General features: G+C 38.2%; 1 protein-coding gene across 8 annotated transcripts in view; it reads right to left on the bottom strand.

Moving 5' to 3' along the window:
* Positions 1-24209, bottom strand: part of FHIT (fragile histidine triad diadenosine triphosphatase) — a 620602-nt gene that overhangs the window by 429545 nt on the left and 166848 nt on the right. Inside the window, exon 1 of one of the 8 annotated variants that reach the window (XM_019280431.1) lies at positions 20000-20018. The exons of the other annotated variants lie outside the window; for them this stretch is intronic. The gene's annotated coding sequence lies outside the window, so the exon portion shown is untranslated. Of the gene's footprint in view, positions 1-19999; positions 20019-24209 lie in introns of those variants that run through there. 8 annotated transcript variants of the gene reach the window in all.

The following is a 24209-nucleotide window of genomic DNA, read 5'->3' on the forward strand; positions in this document are numbered from 1 at the left end:
ATGTATGACTTTATTAATAAGCAAGTAAAATAAGGTAGAATTAATGCCTTTTGAGATGGATTTATTGGAAATAAAGTTAGCTACCTGGAATTCACCTTTTTTTTCTTTAAATGTATTTGAAAGCTTGACTTATAAAAAAGGGTACATCTTCAAAATGATACACATTTTCAAAAAACAACAGCACAGGACGTTTTCATTAATATTCATAATTCAACATGACATACACAAAATACATTTTTTTTAAATCACTAGTAGACACAAATAACCGTAAATTAGAATAATCTGGGTTTAGATGAACATTGCAGAATCTGGCATTCAACTCCATACTACCATCATTACTGATACTTAAAAGGAAATTCAAATCATTGCAGATAAGGCTTTTGCATAACAGACTGGAGAATGCTCTGACAGAGTAGGACACAAATGCTCAGCTAGAAAATAATTTGACTGGAAAAGCTGAGCAAAGAGAAGCAGAGGCTTTGATGAACATCAAGTTCATCAAAAGTCATATTTGCATACCAAGAACATAAACTGAGAATCAGGTGTTTAGAAGAGTTCTGGAGTCAGTGGGATCAACTTCAGAGACTTTGCAGCAAAGGTTCAGCCTCGTCACTGGATGTGCACACAGTGAAGTCCCAAGCGCACAAACAGATGTTAAATTACTTTCTGCACTTGGCACTAGAGAAGCCAGAGCTGGAATAAGGCTTTATGCAAGGACTTAGAATTTTTTTAATCAAACAGATACATTGGAGAACGTTCAAGCAAGACAAACACAACGAACAATTAGAATACATACTTCGCCAAAGGGCACAGAACTCCATCTATCTCATATTGAAGGGAAACTTGAGGAGTGTCGAGTGCAAAAGTAGCTACAAGCCACACAGAGCTTACCAATTTAGAAACAAAAAGGTATAAAAGCTTCTATTGATGGAAAATGACAACTATTAAAACAGATGAGCTCAGAAATAAAGTTCACGTTTTGTTTGGTGCATTTCATGTAAGGATGACTTATTATTAGAATAAATTACACAGGTCGGGAGCTTTCATCAAGAGTAATTTTTAACAAATAAAGATACAATGATCTGAAAGATCTAATTCAAACATCAATTTATTTGGGAAAGTCATATGGCTTTGTCCAGTGACAGTACAAGGCACTCTAAAGTAACTACACTAGTGCCAGCCCCTCAGAACTAGGAATTAGCTCCTTTAAGGAATCTTACTGCTGCACATTGCAGGCTCAAAAATACTGTGGTGCTTTTTGTGTCATGATAATGACCATTGAGCTGACAGGTGTGGTAGAGGGATTGAGTAAATGAGGTAATTTGTAATTAAAATTAAGTGTAAGTTTAATTTCTACTACACCTTTGATTGTGTTATAAATTCTGGTCCAGTACTTACATAATAACCCACATTAATCAACATTATCTTTGTACCTTTTAAAAAGCTTGGCATGCAGCCTCTTTTCTAAGTGCCAAAAAAGTTTGCCATCACAAGCAGAAAAACAGTGATTTTTATTTACTTTCAAAATGTAACTTAAAGAGTTTAGGATGACTGTGGAAGGCTGGTTGTCACTAATCACACATATGTTTCTATTTGCAATCAGGTAGAAAACTAAAGTTTAAAATTACAGTGTAAACAATACTTAAAACTAAGCACAATATTTTCATTTGTAAGTAAGTAAACAAACATTTGGCTTTTTCTCTCTGCAGCCCCTTATTCCAAAATTGTTGCTTGAACTGGGCAAAGCTAAATCAAGAGGAAACAAACAAGGCAGATGGTTAAATGTCTGTATGGTCTGGAATTCCATCAACTTCCAGCTACCAGATTAGCACAAGGTACAATAACTCATAACCAGTACCAGGAAAATTAAGTAACCCTTGGAGAGTTCTATGAACCAGCACATGGAAGAATGGCCTTTTGTGTCCAGTGGTCCTTTTCAAGATTAAATTCCTGCTGAAATTCACAGAACACAGCTCTAAATTTTCAGGGCAATTCAGCTGCCACTGCCACTACCATACACTTGCATGTCTGATTTATTCAGAAATACATTTATGCACAGGCTTGCTTTCTTTTTTTCTTTTTTAAAAAGGAAGGGGGCAGGGGCAAGGGGGGCAGGGGAGAGGAAGGCTACTTTTATTCCAGACAACACTCAAAAGGGTGTTGAAATTTCTGGTGAATTTTGATGCCATCTAAAATACAAGCACTACTCTAAACAGAAAACCTTTGAAAATTTTAGAGAAGGACAACTCAGAACAGTGAAATGCAGCATTTTTTTGATGCCTAATGTAGATCAAAGCTGTATGATTTGGGGGGGTGGGGGGGGAGGGCAGGGGGGAAGTCGGGAGAAAAACCAATAAAAGTGTATTTCCTCCAAGTTCTGAAATGCACATCTACATCCTACAGGGCTGGTGCAAGGCCTATCAAAAGTCTACTAAAGGTCTCCAGGAATCTAAAGAGAAAGTTCCTCTGGAACTGGAACTTACTACAAAGTTACGCTGGCACATTCTAACCATATCCTACCTCTGGTTAGGATGAAAGGTGGATGCAATTCTTACAGACCTCTATAAGCCAATGCATTCCAAGGTAAGTCTAACAACTATAAAAGGAAAATCAAGTTTCACATAAGAAAATTAGCGTGCATACCAAGTCCAGTTAATTTCACCTGAAAGGAACGCTTCCAACAAGAAAGACATTTAAACAGAGGCTATTCCCTCCAAATAACCCGACCCTTTTTGAAAAACTGTAAAATTCAATTTAAAGGTTACTTATATGGGAGTAATTTCTCTGATTCCAGAAATGTATCCATCTTTGGGATAAGGAACAGCAGTTACACCACCAATCCAGAACACTGCCAGTATCTTCAGCTAGCAGGGATTAGCAGTAACATATAAGCCTCTGGGCTCCAAACCCCTTCAAGGGGAACCAGTAGTACCACTACTAAATCTCTGGCAAGAAACCATTACTTAGCAGACTACAGATTTTCTTATTCTCTACATGTCTCTATTTTCACCTACCCACTGCTTCCAGCCTTAGGGTTTTGAGAGAAAAGTAAACATTTCTCTGGTGCAGAGAACCATCTCCATCAGAATGCTGAGTGGATCATTCTTTATGCTCCTTTCATTGGGATGTGGAGACAAGGAAGTCATTTGTCAGCAGTGCAGCAAAACAAAGATCCTTGTGGTAATTTAGCAGTTTAGGGAAACTTGGTTTGATGGGCAGGTTGCTAGGCCAATTAAACAAGCTGGTAACGCCACTATGATTTAAATATTTAAGAAAGAAGAGACTGCGAGAAGTTCCTTTTCCTGCTCCTCCGCCGAGGGATAGTGAGAGAGGGGGTCCCCTGGGCCTCCTCCTGGAGTGGGCTGCCGGGGCCCCCAGCACGGCAGCCCAGGCCAGGCTGCCAGGAGACAGCCACCCCAGAGCCGCGAGCAGCTGTGCAGCCAGGAACTCCTGGTTGAGGCCGGGACTATGTGGCCAAGATTCATCTGAGGCCACCATGGCCCCCACGGTGCCGGCAGGCCTCTGAGGCCAGCGCAGCTCAGCCCGAGGAAAAACACCACGCAGCCAGCAACGAGAGACAGGGCGAGTCTTTCCCGATGCAAAGCCCAGACAAGATCAACTTCTCAGCTGCAACTGAGCAGATACAAACTTTTCTTCCAAGTCAGCGAGAAAGGAAAAGAGAGATCACGTGAGAAGAGGCTAACATGGCGACACCATGGTCCGTGCAGGAAAGGAGAGAAGGCGCTCCCAGCATTGGAGCTGAAATTCTCCTGCAAGCTGTGGTGAGGACTGTAATACAGCAAATTGTTTCCCTATAATTCATGAGATGAGGTACATGGGGGAATGCAGAAATCCACATGCAGCCCATGAAAAAAAGTGCTAAACACCAGAGCCCATCGATGCTGTGAAAGGCTTTTAGAGATTGAAGAAGAGAGCCTTTGCTTTCAGGCTGGAATAGTTCGTCCTTAAAAGACTAAAACCCCATGACTACTATAACCCATGATGGCAGTTGTGAGAAGAATATAAGATTTCGTGGGAGGGATTTTTTCACTGCAGCAGATTCGGGTGGACTGTTGTTTGTGAAGTTTGAAGCCATGCTGGAGAAGTTAGCAGACAACTACCTTCCGTGGGAGGAATCCCACAGCACAGCAGAAGAAACTCTTTTCCTTAAACATAAAGAAAGACTCTTAAGAAATGCAACAGTGACCAAAACCCCGTGTTTGTTCCCTTGCGCAGTTTGGTGGAAAGAGGGAGGTACTGGAAGAAAAAAGGGTTCTGAAAGTTTGATTTAGTTTCTCACTATTCTTTTTACTTTTAATTCTGTTAGTAATAAATCTTCTTTATATGGATAAGTTTGGATCTGTTTTGCCTTGAGGTTTTTACCATTTTTCTCTATAATCCTTATTTTTCCTCATGAAATGAAGCTTTGATTTCCCCTTCTCTGCTCAGCTTATAGCAGAGGCAAGTAAGCAAATGGTTTTTTCGTGGTGCTTGGTGTCTAACCAGCGCCAAACTGCGACAATCCTAAAATCAGGAATGCTAGGCAGCAGCTCCAGCATGAACAAAGGAAAAGAATTTGCCACATAATTTCAAAAGCTGAAGAGAACCATAAACAGAGGCCCAAGAGTGCCAAATACCACTTCAGTGAAAGTAAGAGGGAGACAGGTCTCTCAGAGCCAGAAAAAAGCTTTCCCAACATTTAGCAGGTGAAATAGCAAAGACTCCTAACACAAACACACACACACCCACAAAGCCCACACTCCTTCAGAATTTACAATTGTACTTTATTAGCCTCCCACTCTAATGATTCCAGAGTTAGGAGAAGAAAGGACCTTATTTACTGTGTCTCACTTTGTCTGAAGAGAACAATTATAATGGTTACAGTTGTACAAATACCTCTGCTCAGGGCACCTTTTCATTTGTTTAAAAATAGAAGCCTTGTTAAAATGCAGCACACTTTTTACTACAGGAAAGAACATAAAAATAACTGTCTTAGCAGGAGGCCCTGTAGTCATTAGGGATTGAAAAGCAAAGAAAAGAACAACTCAGAAACCTTAGAGTCAGTGTTGTGGCCTCTTGGAAAGAGGTTTAAAAGATCAAGAGCAAATAGAATAGCAGCCCTAAAGGGCTGGAACCTTGTTCTTATCTATGAAAAGGCAAGAAAAAAAACAGCAAAAAAGGCTAAAGAGTGAGCTCTGTTTAATCTATATTTCCCCATTATTAAATATTAGAAAGGTACAACATTCTTTAAGGGAGAGCATAAAATTCTAATTATTCAAATTTTAAAATTTAAATATATTGGACCCAAGCCTTGGGTCCAGAACTGGATTTCAGTATTTTTAAGTGAAAAATAGGGGAAATCATTGATCTTAATATTTACCCCAATATGAGGGGAACACAGATCATCTACAGCAGCACTGAAAATAAATGGCTCTTTAATTTTTAATGCAGTTGTGTGGGTAGAGTGGTGATGTGACTGAGGTGCACACACTTCGTTTTCTTACATCTGATCTACTCACAGGTCATAGGAAATTCTCTGGAGACTGGCAACAGCTGGTACCTAAAGACTTGGACCTAGTGGTTTTCACACAATTACCAGGTCAGTGATGCTCAAAAACACACTGTGCAAAGCATTTCTTTGTATCTAAAGGATAACAGAGATTTGCTTCCACTGTGTAAAGGAGATTGACACAAGATTGTTACTGGTTTACTTTCCCCCTGAAATTATGAAATAATGTGATAATGAATGCTGAGCAAGAAGGTACTAACACACACATGACACAGAGAAAACCTTAGGGGAATTCAATAAGCACAGAGAAAGAGGAAATTCACCCTGACACAAATTGGTTAAGAGTAGAGAGACAAACTGTGCTGGGGGGGGAGGGGGATGCGCATGATTTATTCTTTAATACCTTCTGCTGCAGTATTTTTGGGGCACATCAAAGAACATTATAGGACGATGTTGACAATCCCTCTCACATATAAAAATTTTATTATAGAGTGTTCAAGGCATCTTTCTGTATGAGAAATAGGAATTTGTAGGAGTTGACTTTTTTTCTGTCCTGGGGAAACATCTCATCTTCATGGTGACTGTATTGGGTTTGTGTGGCCAGGTTTTGGTAGCAGGGGGGCCACAGGGGTGGCTTCTGTGAGAAGCTGCCAGAAGCTTCCCCCATGTCCAGTGGAGCCAGTGCCAGTGGCTCCAGGATGGATCCACCACTGCCCAAGGCCAAGCCCATCAGCAACAGGGGTGGGGGTAGGGGGAGGGGGGAAGAATGACACTGAATACTCTTGCCAGAATTTGTTCTGAAGGCTGTAGATGTAGAATAGGATGAAAATCTGATAAATGGGAAAAGAAGGAAGAAAAAAAAAAAAAAAAGGTCAGCACACCACTTTTTTGTGTCAACTTGCAACTGTATTACATTCTAATGAGTTTTAAAATGGTTGTAGACACTTTCCTATTTCCTTCTCCAAAGTTTTCAGCACTAACTTTTACAGAGATGCCTTTACTCAATCTCTTCTCTTACAGAATCACAGTGAAACAAGTTTTATTTTTCATCAGTGAGAAGTGCAGAATTCCTCTCCCCCTGTAGTTATAGCAGCTAGATAGCCTGATTGGCTGAGGTGCACCCTCATAATTTCCATCTCAATTCAGTGCAATACTCTTGCTTGTTTCCAGAGCTAAACTGCTGCATTCTGTCCTGTCTTAATTATGTGGCTGCCAAAGCCTGCCTCAGGAATGACTGCACCTTGGAAACCCAGCAGAACTACTGATGCACTTAGTACACAACATAGACTTTGGAGTCTTCAGAAAGGATGGCACTGCATTTCTGGGCCTCATGCAAAATCAAGCACTCTCTTTGTTTTTTTTAATACACATGGATGAAATTGCAAAATGAGAATATGTAATAAAGCCAAGAGACAAAATTATCCTCTCAGTCCTTCCTCAAGCAAAATGAATGAGAGCTGTATTTGATTTGCAGAAGTAAATTTACTTAGAATTTGACCCAAAATTTATATGGAAGATAACCAGTACACTAGAGCTAGCCAGGAAAAGCTGCCAACAGTGCATCAAGAGTTTTAAACAGAGGCCATTACCTACTGCTGATTTCTTTTTCAACCTAGGAAAAGAAACTGCTTACCAGATGCTGAAACCTTCAGCAGAAGAGAATCTATCGTTCTCTTCTCATTACTGCACTGCACATGAAAACTACCTTCCTTTGACTTCAGTGCAGTCAGATGACCACTGACTAGAAAGAGGAGAAACGGTCCCTATGTTTTATTAAACACTTTAAAAATTGATACAAAGAGTGCTCCAGTAATAAGAACTGACAGCTTTGATTAACATAGCTACATTTCCTTCCTATTCCTGCATCACAGCCATTGTAACTTAAAAAATAAATAAAACCTTCTTCATAAAGTTCAGGAAACTTCTAAAAAAGAGTGTTTGTAAATTCAAAGCAAACAGGAAATAAACCTTAATCCCCACAAGTCATGCTACATAAAGTGGAAGGGTCTATACCTAGGAAGAAGCCCCTGCCTGTATTGTGCAATTAAATATCAATACATTAAGTTTTCAAACAAGTATCCAGACTCACTACATGACATCCAGACAGAAGAAGCAGCGTGATCTCTGCTTCAGACCATCCCCGGGGTGAATGCATACAACAGATAGACCAGGGGATACACAGAGAGAAGTGGAAGGGAACACAAAACATTAGACAACCCCACAGGTTGTTTTCCTTAAAAGGCTACAGAGCATCCCCAATAGTTGCATGTGACACCAAACAAGGTTTCACATATGGTAACAGAATCATCTTGCCCTAACACCATTCAGACCTATTTTAGTCACATTTTCTGTTGTTATTTTTCTTTTTTTTATTAAAGTAGGCAAGAGCAAACAGCTTTATAATCATATTACCTAGTTTCTGTCAACTGTTTGCCAATGTAAAAATATAGTATAGTGGTGTATATTAAAGTTCAAAAGTTGGACTCCAAAGAAAAACCTATTGAGGAGAATTATTTATAACCTTTAAATCAAGCTGCAGGAAAAGGAGTGGTAAGGGACTCTGGTTGACTGTTGGGGCAGTGGGGCACAAAAGGAGACAGCATCATTTGAATCTTTTAAATTTATATTTTAACTTTTAAAATGTCTGGTTTTGGCGCAAATAACCACCTTCATTTATATACAAATATTGGTTGTGACAGCACTACTTGTGGAGTCCAAGTCCAGGGCATGTGCACATGTACACTCTCCCAGCACTGGAAATGTTCTGCTTTTGGGGACAGAAATTTCCTCTTTTACTTAGTGACAACTATTAGTAGTCAAATTCATTTTAGTAGGATTACTTCCAGGTTTACCAACATACTGAATGTGTGCACCTTTGTCTACTGTCTACAGCAGCCTGGCAGTACCAGAGCACAGCCAAGATTTGATTTTCCTGGGCTCTTCTGGAAGCAGTTTGGGAGAGAATTATTAACAATAAAAGATACCACAGAGAAGACAACAAACCCTTATGCAAAAACTGAAAAGACTAAGGGAGACCCTACAAACTGCAGGGTTTTTTAGATTTTATGCTCAAACTGACTTGCATTTACAGAATTCTTTTAATTTATGCTTCTGCCTTTGATGTAGCTATTCACTGAATGTGTCACTGACCTTGGCTGGATGTCAGAGGTAATCAATTCCCAAGGATGAATTGCTCTTGAACAGTTCTTTATTATCAGGCAGGCCTATGATTTCTTTTAAAGACTAGACATGCCTCTATTCTTCTGGTTTGTTTATTTTGATAAAGCAAGTGTATCTCATTACTAAAGAACATGCTAAAAATCTGTTATTTCCAGCTTGTTGCATTCCAACAAGATTATCTTCATGTGTTTTCCTGAAAGAGACCTGTATGAACATTAATGAGAATTACTGGATACTGAACACTTCAGAAAAGTGCATTCAACTCACAGGAACTGTAGGTGGTTTAATCATAGAAATTTTTTGAATTTTTTTTTTTTAAGTCTGACAAAAAAGTCAAAGTATTAAGCAATCAAACCCAGCTTATTTCATACCTAGAAGACTGTGGTAGACCTTATGAACCCTGTGATCTTTCATCATAAGATAAAATTTTTTTTTTAATACCAATTAGCCTCTGGATGCCTCAAAATGGGAAGAATCTCCCTGTGGTAATTGTGTCCTTTGCTCACAAAGGACGAGAGGACTTCCCAGTATTACCACTGCACATTTGTTACTTTATGATCCTCCTGGCGCCACTGATCTTTGAATAAAAAAACGCAGACCAAAAAAACCTACTTTTTCTCATCTCTCCTTCTTAGAATGGAATCTGCTTTTACCTATCTCTATGATTTTACTCTTTCTTGCCTTTTCTTTAGAAATATCAAGGAAAGAATACCTTACCTTAGTCTTCTAAATTTTAGTATGCAAGTTGCTCAATATTATATGCAAATGCTTCATAATATATTTATATACCTCCCTTAAAGTTCACCAGTCTCAAAGGGGCTGAGACAAAAGGTTCTTAGGGAACAATAACTGATGCTAAATATTTCCAGTCCTTAGTATTCAAACTAGAACACTGTAAGGGAGAAGGATTTTTTCTGATGATAATTTTACTTAATGATCTTTACCCAAAGAGCTCTCCATGGACTCATCTCCTATTTCAAAGCAGAGCTCCATGCATTCAAACCACTCCTCTCAGTAGGACACACTCCCTCATTCCCAGTTTCTTAATCCTGGATCCACACATTTCAGCACTCCAGCCAGCAGACTGCGCCACTACATCTTTGCTCTACCAACCAGACCAAGCTCCTGCAACTCTGCACAAACTTCCAATTCTTCCAGTTTGCTCCCCTTGCTGTGTGTTTTCATGTATCACTAATTAGAAACAGCACGTCAAATCTGAATTCTTTAGTCATTGTCGGCTACTTTAAAGTCTGTACCGGATCAGACATTCAAATCAAACTTCCTGAGCTGAAAAAGTTACTGCTTTTCAAACGGAAAGATTCTTATTTTATAGCCTTGTGAGGTCATGGTCAATTGATGACTATCATAGAACACTACCTGAAAGTATGTACTTTATAAGACAGCACCTGAGACACAAATTGCTTGATGCTGCCTAGTGCAAGTTGCAATAATCAAGAACACAAATAGTCAATTTATTTTAAAATTGCCATTACTTATACAGTAAACACAGCTCACTCTTGTATATAAACATTTGCAAGTGAAACTGCTTATACTGGACAATAATCTTAGCAAGTGCTCCAATAGAATTTGCTTGTCTTTTAATGAAATTTAACTACTGGGAGTAAGGAGCTACAAGTTGACTCCAGGTTGCCACAAAGCACAAGCCCTCACTCTTCTGACTGTGGACCAAAGTTCAAGATGAGCTGCTCAGAGCTGATCCATTGTTTCCACTAAGGGAGCTGAATGAGGTTCCCAGGAGAGGGGTGGACATGACTCCTTTAGCAATGATTCATTCTCACACTTGAGAGTTTTAGAGGATTCTGAGTTTACTTACATGACAAAGAATTTCTGTTATAAACTCCTGACCCAGGAAGCTCTCTATCTTGATTATTGTTTGAGAAGAAAAATAAAAATACCACCACCTTGTCTATAGTAACATGTGAAAGGAAGACAAAGGATACACATGATGTTGGCTCAAAACTCACCAACATCAACTACCAAATAAAAGTACAGCAGGAAGTCCTTGCTATACTTTCAAAATATTCTGATAAAAGTTCCTTTTTTTAAACAAATAAAATCATTCAAGTTGAGGATCCTATTACTAGTATTTTGCAACTTGAGGTACAAATGTTGCCAAATAAAGTGGATTTCTTTAACTTCCCTCATTTTTCTGAGATAATGATTTAAGAACACAGTCATTACTTAAAGTAAATTGTGAATTAAATTTTGTAAATTTTCTATTTACAGAGAAAAGAGACACTCAGATTTCAGGAAATGCTTTTGCTTCTAAAACAGTTCAGAGTTTCGATTCTGCTCAGCCCCCAACAGAACAGGATCACCTACTGCATCATCCAATTCCTTGTTTTCAGAAACACAATAGTGCTACCAATGTGAGCAGGCTTCAGCAACACAAAAATCTTGGCCACTGCACACACAGTGAAATGCAAAAGTTTCATTAATGCAAAGATAAATTATAAACTAAAAGATAAAGATAAATTATAAACAAATAGGAATATTAGAATGAAAACATCAACCTGTCCGTATTTCACAAATTCTTCATATTTTTGAGATCTAAAAAAAAAAAAAGATTGCAACAGAATACTCTATCGCATTTTCAGAGAACTTTATGGATGCTACATTTTAACCTGCAGGGTAAAACACTTTGGAAAATAAAGAGCAAGTTAAAAGATTTTAAAGAATTCCAGAACATTTACTTTCAGTAGTTACTTTTATCTACATTATAAAGCCAAATCCATTCTCTGGAATCAAAGTTAAATCTCACATATCTACTGAGCAGCCCGAGAAGAAATATCAGACTATTTCAATATTGGAATACTTCAGTTAATAAATGTTTAATATTTATAATTTCTGGTATGTCCATTTCACACTTCTAATTGAAAGACTCATTTTTTCAGGATGGCCTTATACAGGACGGCTTTGATGAAATTCAAAAAACTCTTTACTTTCCAAGTGGTCATCTCTATTTCCAGGACAAATCCTCAAAAATAAATTAGCAAAATTTCCTTTGATGTCTGCTGAAGGAAAAGCAAGTTTTGTATGAATAATTAGCACAGGACCAACAACAGAGGCCCTGAAAGGGGTAGGTCCTCCAAAAAAGCCCTTTCTAAGCTCTCCGGAGGGCAGAACTGCCAGACTAGATGTCTTTCAACATTAAGCTTCATATTCCCTAGGAACCAAGTGCAAAACAACCTTACGATGTTAATGAAATGCTGAGATAGAATAACAAGTAGTGAGATGTAGCTAATATTAATCTTTCTCCAATGTAAACTGCGGTCCCACTGTTCTGATACACACTTCCCAGTTCCTTTTTCTTAAATACAAACACTAATGTCTTTTTTGCAAAGTGAAAAATCAATATTGTCCAAGCACCCTCGGCCTAAGCAGTTAATACTCCAGCTAAAAATGAACAAACCTCCTGTCACACAGGGAAAAAGACCCTCTTCACACAGTGGGGCTGTGTAGATATTTTATCATTCATTCATCAAAGCCACCAGAAAGTACAGGTTAAAATTTTGCTCTCCACTACAATCTGTTTGGAAATTAGGAAAACGATGCAACATAAGGGCACCTGCTCTTCTGGAAGCAAAAATACCAACAAAACAATAAAATAGGAGCAAAGTCTACCTTGCTTTGGGAAAGATCTGATTTTACCAATTTGAATAGAGATCCTCTGCATGTGGAAAAAAATAGTTTACACCAAGAATGCTACCAGGCAGCAGGGGATTAACCTGTCACATGAGAACAACCACTATGGAGGATGAAAACACATTGTGCTTTTGCACAGACTGTTTAGCATGGGAAAACCAGACAGCTTGACATTCCCAAAGAGAAGCAGTGGTCTCAGAAGAAATGAGCTAGGAGAAAAAAAAAAAAAGGCAAGAAGGCAAGATCCTGGCTGGAGAAATTATTCTGGAAGCAAGAGAGGAACCTGCAGATCAGACAGAGGCATGGATATGTGTTGGGGTTCCTCCCCCCTGCCATGTAGTCCTGGGAGAGGGGCCCCGGGGTAGAGGCATGGCCTATGGGGTTTCCCTACTCCCTGGTCAGCCTCATTCCCTGTTGGTTGTTTTGTGTTCCCCTGCCCGGGAAGGACCCTCTGGTCCCGTGATCGTTCAGTTCTTGGGCAGTCACCGACCAGGTGGCTGGAAAAATAAACATCTCTGAAAATATCTGCCAAGAATCGGTCCATATATTCTTTTCCATGGGCCTCGTTGTCTGATACATGTGTTGCAAGAATCCCCACGGCAACAGATATGACCACCAGGGAATTCCCAGGGACTTGGACCATGACCACTAGCTGCAGGCAGTGGTGCAACACAAACTGGCTCAACTTTAGTCCAACCTTCCCCAGGGCAGCAGCAATGTCCCAGATGGGAAGGGAAGCCAAGAACAGTGAACACAGCAGGAAATAAGACTGACAAACCAGGAAGACGGGTAAATCTCTAGTTTTGTTTTAGATTAAATTCCTAAACTAACTGCAGACCATTTGCCCTGGTTAATGCATGTACTCTGTGAGTCTGCAGCCACAGCAGATAAAAAGAAATTGCAGTTCTGTTTCCAGAGAAGCAGACAGGAAGTCTAATAAGTCCAACCGTGACACTGAATTGAATAAACTTGCTGTTGACCAGTCAGTACCCTTTCTGTGATTACCCTTAATGTCTGACTTTTCAAATCTTAGCAAAAAGATTTGCAGGTTCATGTGGCTTAACAGAAAGTGTACATATTTCAACAGCAACAATCTTCATTCTGCTTATTAGATTAGAAAAAGCAGGGTGGAAAACAAAGCAATTTCACTCAAGTGAACTAAATTCTGAATCAAGTGAAGTACAACTTCAGCACAATTACATGTTAGAGTCTGTAAGAATCAAGAGAAGAGTGGGGGCAGAGGTTTCAGCAACTTATTCACCTCCCCCTCAAACATATACTTTTCATGTGAAGAAACTGAAATCCCAAGACTACTGCAGCTCTTCTCTAAGATGAAAAACAAGGAGAAAAATTATTAGTAAGTGATCAAGGAGCAAGAATACAGACAAAGAATTAAAATATCTGACATCATGCCTTGCTAATTCCATTGAGAGAGGGTCAATGTCAGAAGCGAACTGATGAGTGATGCTGGGGAAATAACCATTAAGACCATGGGCTCACACCAGTGCTGCTGCATATTCCTCTTGATGAAAGATGTGAGGCATCATGGGCATGGGCAGGACATACGTTATTACTCTAAGCAAAACATTAATACAGCATCTAGCTAATAGCCTGCAGCAGTTTCAAGTATAACATTTCAGATAACTGATTATTTTTGAAATCCCCAACCAAAAACATCACTTGGTAGAAAATAAAGGAAAGGGACAGCCTTAGATCAGAAAAGAAGTGATGGCATTTTCAAATAGTTGAAGCACAGGAAACAGTACCCAAGGCAAGTTGGGACTTGTCCCTTGAGTTGAAGCTGATGCACACTGAATTGTACTCTTCTTAGTTCCACTAACAGGTTATGTTGTTTTTTCTATACCCTTTTTTTCTAGCTATCAAAAGAGACCTGCAGGGATAAATATCTCCAGCAACTGTGGTTAATACTAAAATTCCTGTGTTCCTAGGAGCAGCCACAGCACAGAAACAAACACCACCTACTGAAGGCCAGGATACTTAGAGACTGAAAGTTTCATAGGGTGCCGCTGTTCAGTCCAGAGACAACGTGAGAGAGAGAAATGCAGGTAGCCCAGATATGCACCATTTAATGTCAGGCAGCTCATATTCAGTTATCAATGAAGAGACAGATGTGCAAGCAGCTGGATAATTTAGGTACTCAGCCCCTTTAAGCAAACACCTATTTAGGTTAGAAGCTTATTGTCAACACAATGTAGTTTTAAAATAGTAAGATACTGCACCACTTTGAGCTAAAAGATTAAAAGGAAACTTGCTTGTTGCTCTTTCAGCCTTACTGGAGTTTACTTAAGATGATGATCAACAGGGAATTCCAGCAAATTTAATAAAAACAGGACAACAATAGGAATTTTGAGATTACAGTGAAAGAAATGTCTGCTCCAAGGCAGACAAAAACACATTCAAACACTTATTTTCAAGTGACAGTCAACACAACTGAACTTCAGCCTTAAAACCTTAATAATTTTTCCCCACAGTTAGCAACAAATATTACCCTGTCCACAAAGGAGATGTAATCAGTGCTACTTTCCCCTGACAAGATAACATCTGGCAATAACAATTATTTTGATTAGCTGATTCCAGCTACCTTTGCAGAACAAAGCTTTGGCCATGAAGCACCTCCCTACATGGTTTATTATGTAATAAGACACTGATTGAACTGGGGGAGGGAGCTTTCTGGGGCCAGTCTTTCAGGTGTATTTAACTACCCCCTAGCTTCTTTTCCTAAGAGCCACACAGTGACTGGGTAATTACACCTCATGCTGTTTGCCGACAGACTGGGTTTTCAGGGCCCACTTACATTTTGCTCCTCCTGCAAAAGCAGCCATAAAACCCAGCCTACATGAGTAAACTGCTGAACTGCTGCAGTCAGAAACACTGTGACTTGATGATAGCAAAATTCTTTGCAAAAGAGGCAAAGGAGGAATGAACTTTGATAAATCACATTTTCAGACCTAATCTGTTTTATAGCTAGAAGGTAGATGAAACAATGCTTGTGGTGCATGAGAAAAAGCAACCTCCCATCACATTTCTTCCACCCTCTTCTCTTTGCCCATTACCAAAACCACTCAAACCCCCAGAATACCTTCACTATCAGCTTAGTGCAGGAGTTTACAGGGAGATATGTGGGCCAAAATTTAGACATCTTGGCACAAACCTCTTGGCACATCCCACTATGAGAAACTCTCCACAAAATAATTATAACCAAGGTCAACAAATACATCCAGCAGCAACAGAGGGTAACATGCAAATGATGTTTGTAATTAACCACTTGTTCTGAAAATACTAATATAATTTCATTTTGTAGATTCATTAATAGCAAATTAAACCAATTATTTATATTGCTGTACCACAGTTTGTGCTGTGTGCATTATGCAACTAAATAGCATTGATAAAACTACTACACTGCTATGCAGAATGTAATTAGAATTCCATTTTGCATAGGCAATTGCTGCTGTACTATAATAAAGAATTAACTGATAAACAAGATTCAGGATACAACCATTTGTCCTCTTTCCAATCATTGTATTTCGTAATGAAATGGCATAGCTCAATTTAGCTCCTAAATATCTTAACAGAGAATAATGAACTTGAGAAGTTCTGGAAAGCAGGCTAGGGAATGCTGTATCGATAACAGCATTGTGTTCCCATGACAAGAATGAACTGGGAAAGTATACAACATTTAAAAAGTTCATTTTGTGATAAGGAAAACATTGTGCTTATGCTGTATTGAGTTTGTTCATTCTCCTTTTCATGCGTGTGTCTTTTTTCTAATGCATCATAGCTGAGTATTTGTGCCTTATTTCATCATTCCACAAAGTCATAAAGTGGGGAAAAAACAAGACCCAACTGTACTGCAAAATGGCTCATTCCTGAATCCTGCTTTCCATTCTTTTACTTGAGTCTAATACAGTTTTCCTGTGGGCACTAAACACAAGTACAAATACTGTGAAACACCCAGGCTTCCACAGAGTTGGTAGCTCACCACAATTTAATTTTCACAACAAAACAGGAGAGAGCAAACTAGGAGGGAGAACTCTGGAGATACCCATGGCCCCATAAATACGCTATTTGAGAATGACTTGTTTGAAAAACAAGTTACAATACTGAGGCTGGCAGCATTAGGCACAAAATAGAAAAGGTTACTCAAACGATACCCTCTATGAAATGTCACTACATGAATTTTGCTGTTTTAAGAAATAGTTGGGGTTTTTTCTTAAATTACTACTACATCAATACATTTACTTGGATTTCATTTCTAGAACTCAGAATACCAAAGGCCTGTGCCAAACTCCCTTCCTGCTGCAACCAAGGATGTAATTTTATAGTGGCTATACTTTTTTTTTTTTCTGATTTCTGTTAATGTCTGGGATAATACCTCACAGGAGTGTGCTACTTCTTGAGGTGAATTCATCTTACCCAGAGACATGCTTTCACCATTTTTAAGTTTTTCATCTTCTATTCCCTCTCCTCTAGAAGTATACTATCTGAACAATGTGTATAGGGGAAAAGAGGAGTCACTGAAAAAAGAAATGGAATAACTCAAAGACCTCAAGTGTACATGGAATTTTCCTACATTACCTCTAATCACAACCAACTATCATAGTCTGATCTATATCAGGATCTAGAAAAGCAGTGAACAAACATTTCAGTGTTTCCTTCATGGTATCCAACCATGCTGTTAAACCAGAACAGTTGCTGAGGATCAGCGCCATCTATCCATGCTCTTGACAGATAGAGCATTTCTTTAAACTCTAAACACACACATGAAAAGAAAGGACATTCCCATTTCCAGAATATACCACTTGGCACTAAAAGCAAAAGCCTCTGTCACTGCTTGGAACTATAGACCAACAGCTACCTTCAGTCACAGTTCAAATTCTTTATTTTGTCATTAAGCACACTAAAACTCCGCTTGATTTATTAATCCAAGTTTTTCCACCTTGAAAATGTAAAGATCAGCTTCTCAAAATCTTTAGCCTATCACTGGAAATTAAAGAGCATTACAAAAAAAACCAGAACAGCCACTAATTCACTGTGATGTGGTGAGAGATCACTCTCTGCTCTTGTGGTAGCAGCACTTTTTAAACAGGGTTCTCATTAAAACACCCAAAGCACCATCATTCCCCAAATCTTACATGCAGGGGACAGACTTGAGAATGTTCTCTCCCAAAGGAACAAAGCTATTTTTAGAATGGAAGTTCACCAGTAACAGACTGAGAAAAGCAATGCTGCCACAATGCAAGTTTTTCTCATCCTGAAAACATTGTACAATATTAAGCTGGCATCATTATCCCTTTTTTATTGAACAAGGCACAAAAGGATAAGTAACGTGGCAAATGTCTTAACAGTGAAAAAGCTGGAGACAGAATTTAGATATGACACCCTGTTCCTTATCCTCCTTGCAAGGCTACGGAGCTTCACATTTATCCTATAATTTACATGAAAATACAAAGCCTACTAGCATTAGAGTATCTTTGTGCCAAAGGAAAGTTAAAATGCATTAAAAATACCATGACACCAGCCTGCAAAACCTCCTCTGAACAGCTTCTAGCACACACCAGTGGGAACATCTCAAGCTGACGTGTAAAATTAATTCCTTGTTCTTTTCAGATGAATTTATCTAGGACCAGAATTAGTGTTAATTCATTTTAAAACAACTGCAATGTCCTATTTTATACTTCACTTGACAATGAATACAAGTAGGGTATAAACCTCCAGTATTGACTAGCTCCCAGCAAAGGAGTGTGTAACATCCGAAAATCAAAGTGTTTCTAAAATATTTTGGAAAGAAAACATGTATCTTCCAAAGAAGTGGAACAGCAACTCTTTTCCCAGGCCTCTCATTTTGCATCGTCAGATTAATCCCTAGAGTAATTTCGCCCATTAGAACAGGTTTGGCTGATTATGTTTGACCTAAACTCTACTGCTACCACATTAGTGCTTGTTGATTTGTTAATTAAAAGTGAAAGTCCATCAAGCTAGTCACAAAATGAAAAATCTCTTCAGAAATGGTAGTCTCCATAGCTGCTAATTTTTGCATGCCTAAAGCCAGCTTAGTACAGAGGAGAGCAAACTATAAAGGACATTTTTTGTCCTTCATGCAAGAGTGATAAGCAATGAGTAATAAAAGGTATCAATTATTCACATTGCTTCCCAGCAGTTTAGGATTTCAAGAAGCAAAAAAAAAAAAAAAACAAACAACTAAACTATATTGCTTTTGAGAAAAGAGCAAAAATTCTTTGGTGAAATGCAGATATCTCTGTACAGAGAATTTGGCTAAATACATTTGGAACATAGAAAAACAAATCCATCTTGGTTCCTTTCCCTCAATTTCTTAACAATATGGGTTCTTTGCTGCAATATAAATTCCAGAATTGAAAACTAAGATGAAAGAAGCCACTGAATAGCTCATACTTGGCATTACCAAACCAAAAAATATTGCCTTGCAAGAGCTTATGCTTCTGGGAATGTTGAGAAACCACACTGGGCCCTTTGCCTCCTTGACTTGAATCAGCTGTACTTAGGCACCAAGAGCTGAACATTTGAAGGAGAGTTGCTTCCACAGATGCGGGGCTTGTCTCCATCTTGTTGATGTTGGAAACATGGTGCATATATATTGGATATATTGGACAAAGTCAGCTCCCTATGGATTTGGGGATTTTTATTAGTTTGCGGGTTTTTGGGGGGGGGTGCTTTTTTGCAGGGGGAGGTTGTTGGTTTTTTTTGGTTGTGGTTTGGTTTTACTTTGTTTCCTTTAAGGAAAGAGGTAAGAAACAGTAATGAAAGGAACATGAAAATATGAAATGTGAAAAATGCTTCAAAATGTTTCTTTATACTCAATGATTAAACCTTAGCACAGGCGTGCAGATTGCATGTTTTAGAATTAGGGTTTCTGTTGAAAGAGTTAATGAAATAAGCAGAGAATAAAACCAGTGGTTTGTATTCAAGCAGCTGTCATATGCAGGGTCACCATATCACAGTTTCCAAAAGCTGAGCAGAAAAGGCATATTGGCTTTCTAAGCTTTACAATAGTAACCACTCTACCCAATCGGCCTTTGATGAATTTGTTCATTACAGATCTTCTTTATAGAAGAGACTCAACAAAAAACTGACTTCTGTTTTCTTCTTTCCCCAAAGTCCTTAAATTGTTACATTACAGTGGTTTAGAATATTGATATAACCATGAATTTTCTAAATAATGAAATACAAAGAAAAGAAAGGGCCAGCTTTCCTTTATGGTATTTTCTTAATGAATTCAAGAGGGAAAAAAGGATATCAAGAGTTTATGAAGTGTTTAAACATAAAACCAAGGAATTATAGATAAAGTTCCAAACCATTAATCCATTATATACTGTGAATTGGACAAGCCCAATGAGATATCATTTCCAGAAATGAATCGAGCAAAGCCATCAGCAAATAGTTAACACTCTGAACCTCTGAAACACTCCTTGATTCAATTCAAGCTGCAAACCCCTATGTTTAGAAGCTAATTTACACTGGAATCTGGAATTTAATCATCTCTTCTCATGCATTTGAAAAAGGATGACTTTACTTCACAGTCTAAATTAATTTTGAAATTTTGCTACACATAGTAATATAATATCTAGTCAGATATGCTGATCTTACCTTGAAATAAATTGCTTGATTCCTCCTCTTATTATCCTGATGTTGATAAAATTTCCCTAGGCAGCATTATGAGTGGCTCTGGTCTTTGTCTAAATAGGGTAGAATACATATATATAGATATACATATAAAATCACATAAAAATCATGGGGGGGGAGGGGAGGGGAAGAAACAGGTTTTAGACAGGATGAAAGAAAGAATGGAGGGGAAATAATTTTCTGTTTGATCCAAAGTTCACTTATCTCCAAATAAATAAACCAAAGGCCATTGATTTTTTTTTTTTAATTGTATTTGCAAAGTGTTGAATTTTCCTTTTGCTGTTGTTGTTATTTTGAAGTCAATAAAACTTCTACCTGGGCCATTATTTACATCACACTTACTGCAAGAAAACTACCAAAGTGATTAGCTATTTATTTCTAAAAGTGCTCTGAAGAATCCTCTGGAAGGGAAAATTCTGAGAAGTCTAGATGTTCAGGCAGTAAATAAAGTGGAAAGACTATGATTTTCTCTTCCTCAAGAAACAAATTCTGCAATCAGTAACAAGGGAGAAAAAATCCATAATCAATATGAAGAGAGTCTTCCTATGCTTCAGACTGTATGCAGGCAGATGTGGTTTTTGATAAGAGTCCTTTAGCTCAGGAAGAAAAATGTCAAGTATTCACATGATCTAGTGGGTTTATTCTTGTTCACCATTTGAAGAGAACAGCAAGTTCTCTGATCCTTCTAAACCAATGTCCCAACCAACCTTCACAGAATCACACTTCAGTCAGGCTGGCTCTTCAGAAAGTCAATCAGTGCAATATTAGGATATGTGATTATTAGTTAACACACTAAAGATTTAAACTCATTTATTATCACCATGCTGGGCTCTAGCAATTCACAGGAGTTCATACCAATAGTCTTTCCACAGAACAGGTTCTGAGAACAGCTATTTTTATGGAGACTAAGAAATTTTCCAGAGAGAAACTCTATAGAAAGATATTTCACAAAAAGTGCCCCTTTTTTATTTACAATCTATACTATTTCTTATTCTTCATAATGCATTATTTTACAACAGAATACAAAATGTTAGCTGTGTCAAGTCCTTTGTGATATATTAACATACCCAATAAGCAAAACAGTAACAATATCTGTAGATAAATAAAAGTACCTAACATTGTAGTGTTTTCCTTGTTTTTTGGCCCTGAACATAAGCAAAGGTATCAACTTCTCTGCTTGGGGAAACCTCAATGGCTCTGCAGCCAGTCCCAGTACACACCCACTCCGAGTTCCAACACAGACACAAACAGACAGGAGGAACACTATGAGGTGATGATCAAACCTGCTGAAACTGTTCCTTGCTCAAAACATCCAGTTTACCAGCACAATTCAGCTCCTATGGACCTTGTAGTGCCTTGTCCTGAGCCCCCAGCAGTTAGCCAGGCAGAGAAAGGAACTGAACAGTCCCTCAGGTGAAGCTGGAGCAGCAGCAGGCAGGAGGAACGTGCAGCACTTGGTGCCAGCCAACCATGAGGGCATGTAAGATCAACTACATCTTTCATTAGAACAGTGAAGCTGTGTTTAATTAGCTTTAACATTACTAAAAACATCAGAATCTATAACTTTCATGCCATTGGCAAACTGACCCCTGTGGCTCTGTTGTAACTATTAATAATAAAGTAATGATAGTAAATTATAGGTGTTCATGCATAAAAGTCATTTTTCTGATTAAGGAATTCTAACTTAATTTGGAAACAAATATATTTCTGCCTTCAGGAAAAGAAAACTGAGAATTAACTCAAATAAGCAGATATCTGCTTTACTATTTAGGTGGGGGAAAAAAGGGTTTAAGTTAATTTTTCAGGAATGATGTGTAACCAGAAAAGAATGTTTATTTTTTTCATCATATCAAGTGGGAGGAGAAAATATTAAAGTAATGGAGAAATTAGACATTTATTAGTAAAACAAACTGATACGGAAAGATGTGAATAACACTCCAAAAAACCAAAAAAAAACTTAGCAGCAAAACACAAAAATCAGAATAGAAATCCACTCCCAGACCTTGAGAGCCAGGTTTCTGTTCACCCTAAAAAGAAAAAGGGGCTGGAACACAGGTGTTTGTCTCAATCCCAAACAGCTTTATTCACTCTGCGATAGCAACAGTTACATTGCCTTTAATCAGTACCCAAGATTAAATTGTTCCTTAGCCAGAGCATATCTTTAACACTAGTAACATACTCCAGGTCTCCTAACAAGATGCAATGCCAAACCTACAGCCTGGTAACATTAAACACCATTGGGCTGAGACTGAAATAGGATCAAGTTATTTGTATTAGATAAGGTTTTCTTCTCCAGCAAAACCAGCACACCACATATGAGTATGACAAAGAGATGCTGCAGCACAAATTAAGGACATTAAAATAATCAACTGGAGGTATAAAAAATTAAATATTCCATTTAGTTTCATTTCCAGAAGAAAAAATAAATTTAAATATCAGACAAAGATACACCTCATGGTTAAGGCTCCACACATACTGAGAATTAGCCCAAAACTAGCTACTGTATCGAAACTATAAAATAGTCTGCAGATGGGAAGAACAAGTGACCCTTAAACATTAGTTTAACTGCATATTACACAAGACAAATTGGACAAGCAAAACAATTTTCTTTTCAAAATTCACACAAGGAAATGCTATTTGCAGAAGGCTAAAAATGTTCTCCCAATATTACATGGTATTTGGGTTATCTCTTACATCAAGAGGCAAAAAAATTAAACATCTTGAAAATCAGATCCACTCGTCATGGAAAGAAAGTTTGTGGCGAACAATAAAAGAGGCTCCAAATTGAACTTCACCCAAAAAAAAAAAATGCAATTGCTCTAGTATCAAAATTCAAATGGGAAAAGAAATGCAAGATATAAAGGTTCCCAGATTATTTCTTGTAAATTAGAAATATAACCTTTCATGGGTTCTTTGCTGAGTATTTGTGTGCAGCAAAGACCAGAGACACCAGAACATCAATTAGCATCTAAGAAAGGGTCTGTAAAGGATTGCTAGAAGTCCTACTTATGATCTGGTTCCTTTTGGACAGAAAGATAAACGTGCTAAAGAAATTAAGAACTGGATTAAGCAAAGTCAGTATTGAAGAACCTGGAAGCTGTTAAGCCATAGGAAGAAAAAAAATATCCTAGCAGGGATATTTTCAACTTAAATACTCTAAAACAAGTAGAAACAAAAGTGGGACAGGTACAGTCAAAGCATGAAACAGTTCTCTCAACAAAATTTCATAGCCAAAGCTTGTTGTCATATTTTTTGATTATCTCACCTCAGAAATACAATTTTTTGCATAGGACTCAAGAAGCTGTGGGTCAGCTCCATTCCACATTTCCATTTGCCTGATATGTAAACAAAATTGATACTGAAGATGCAAATGTCACAGAATCATAGAATGGTTTGAGTTAGGACTTGGAAGAAAATCACTATCTCAGGAGAGTTCACCTCTGCAAGAGGCGATCTCTTCAGGCAATACTGACAGGGTTTCATTCCTTTACTGCTATTGAAACTGGTATAGAAAACAGTGGAGTTCAGTCCTCAGAAGGCATAGCAGCCATTCTTGTAGGCATAGTTTCTTTCCTGTGGATACAATATTGCTGCTAGCAAGAATTTTCTTGCTTCTTTCTAGGCCTGTGGGATACTTTTTTCTCTCACAGAGATTAGCAGAAGTTCTATAAACTATGAACACCTGCGACCTTGTAGAACTATGTTTATAGTACAGTAGAAAAATATTTTGACAATGGATGTTTAGGATTTCTAACCAATCAACCCAGGGGGTGGCTGATCCTTTGTCCAATTAGACTATGAAGAAAAAAGTCTATAAAGGAGTTTGTAAAATAATTAAATAAATCAATCTTGCTGCACAATTCTTGCCTGTTGGATCTTCTTTCCTCTCCTCCCTACGGTGGCAGGCTACAGTAATACTTTTCTTCTTTGAAAATTCCAGGCAAAAATCTAAGCAGCTCTCCATATCAATCAGAGTACCCTAAAAATATAATTTAAAAGGACAGAAATTCCAATAGAAGCTTAGAGGCAAATCTCACTTTGCATGGATTTTCTGATTTATACATCCCAAGCACCACTTCAGAGTAGCCTCTGAGCAAGATCAGACTACTTCAAACATACTTGTCCATCTACCCCTCACCCACACATTGGTGTACTCCTCCACCCTGACACAGTT

The sequence above is a fragment of the Corvus cornix genome, chromosome 12 (genome assembly GCF_000738735.6).
Source record: "Corvus cornix cornix isolate S_Up_H32 chromosome 12, ASM73873v5, whole genome shotgun sequence".
NCBI classification, from domain to species: domain Eukaryota; kingdom Metazoa; phylum Chordata; class Aves; order Passeriformes; family Corvidae; genus Corvus; species Corvus cornix.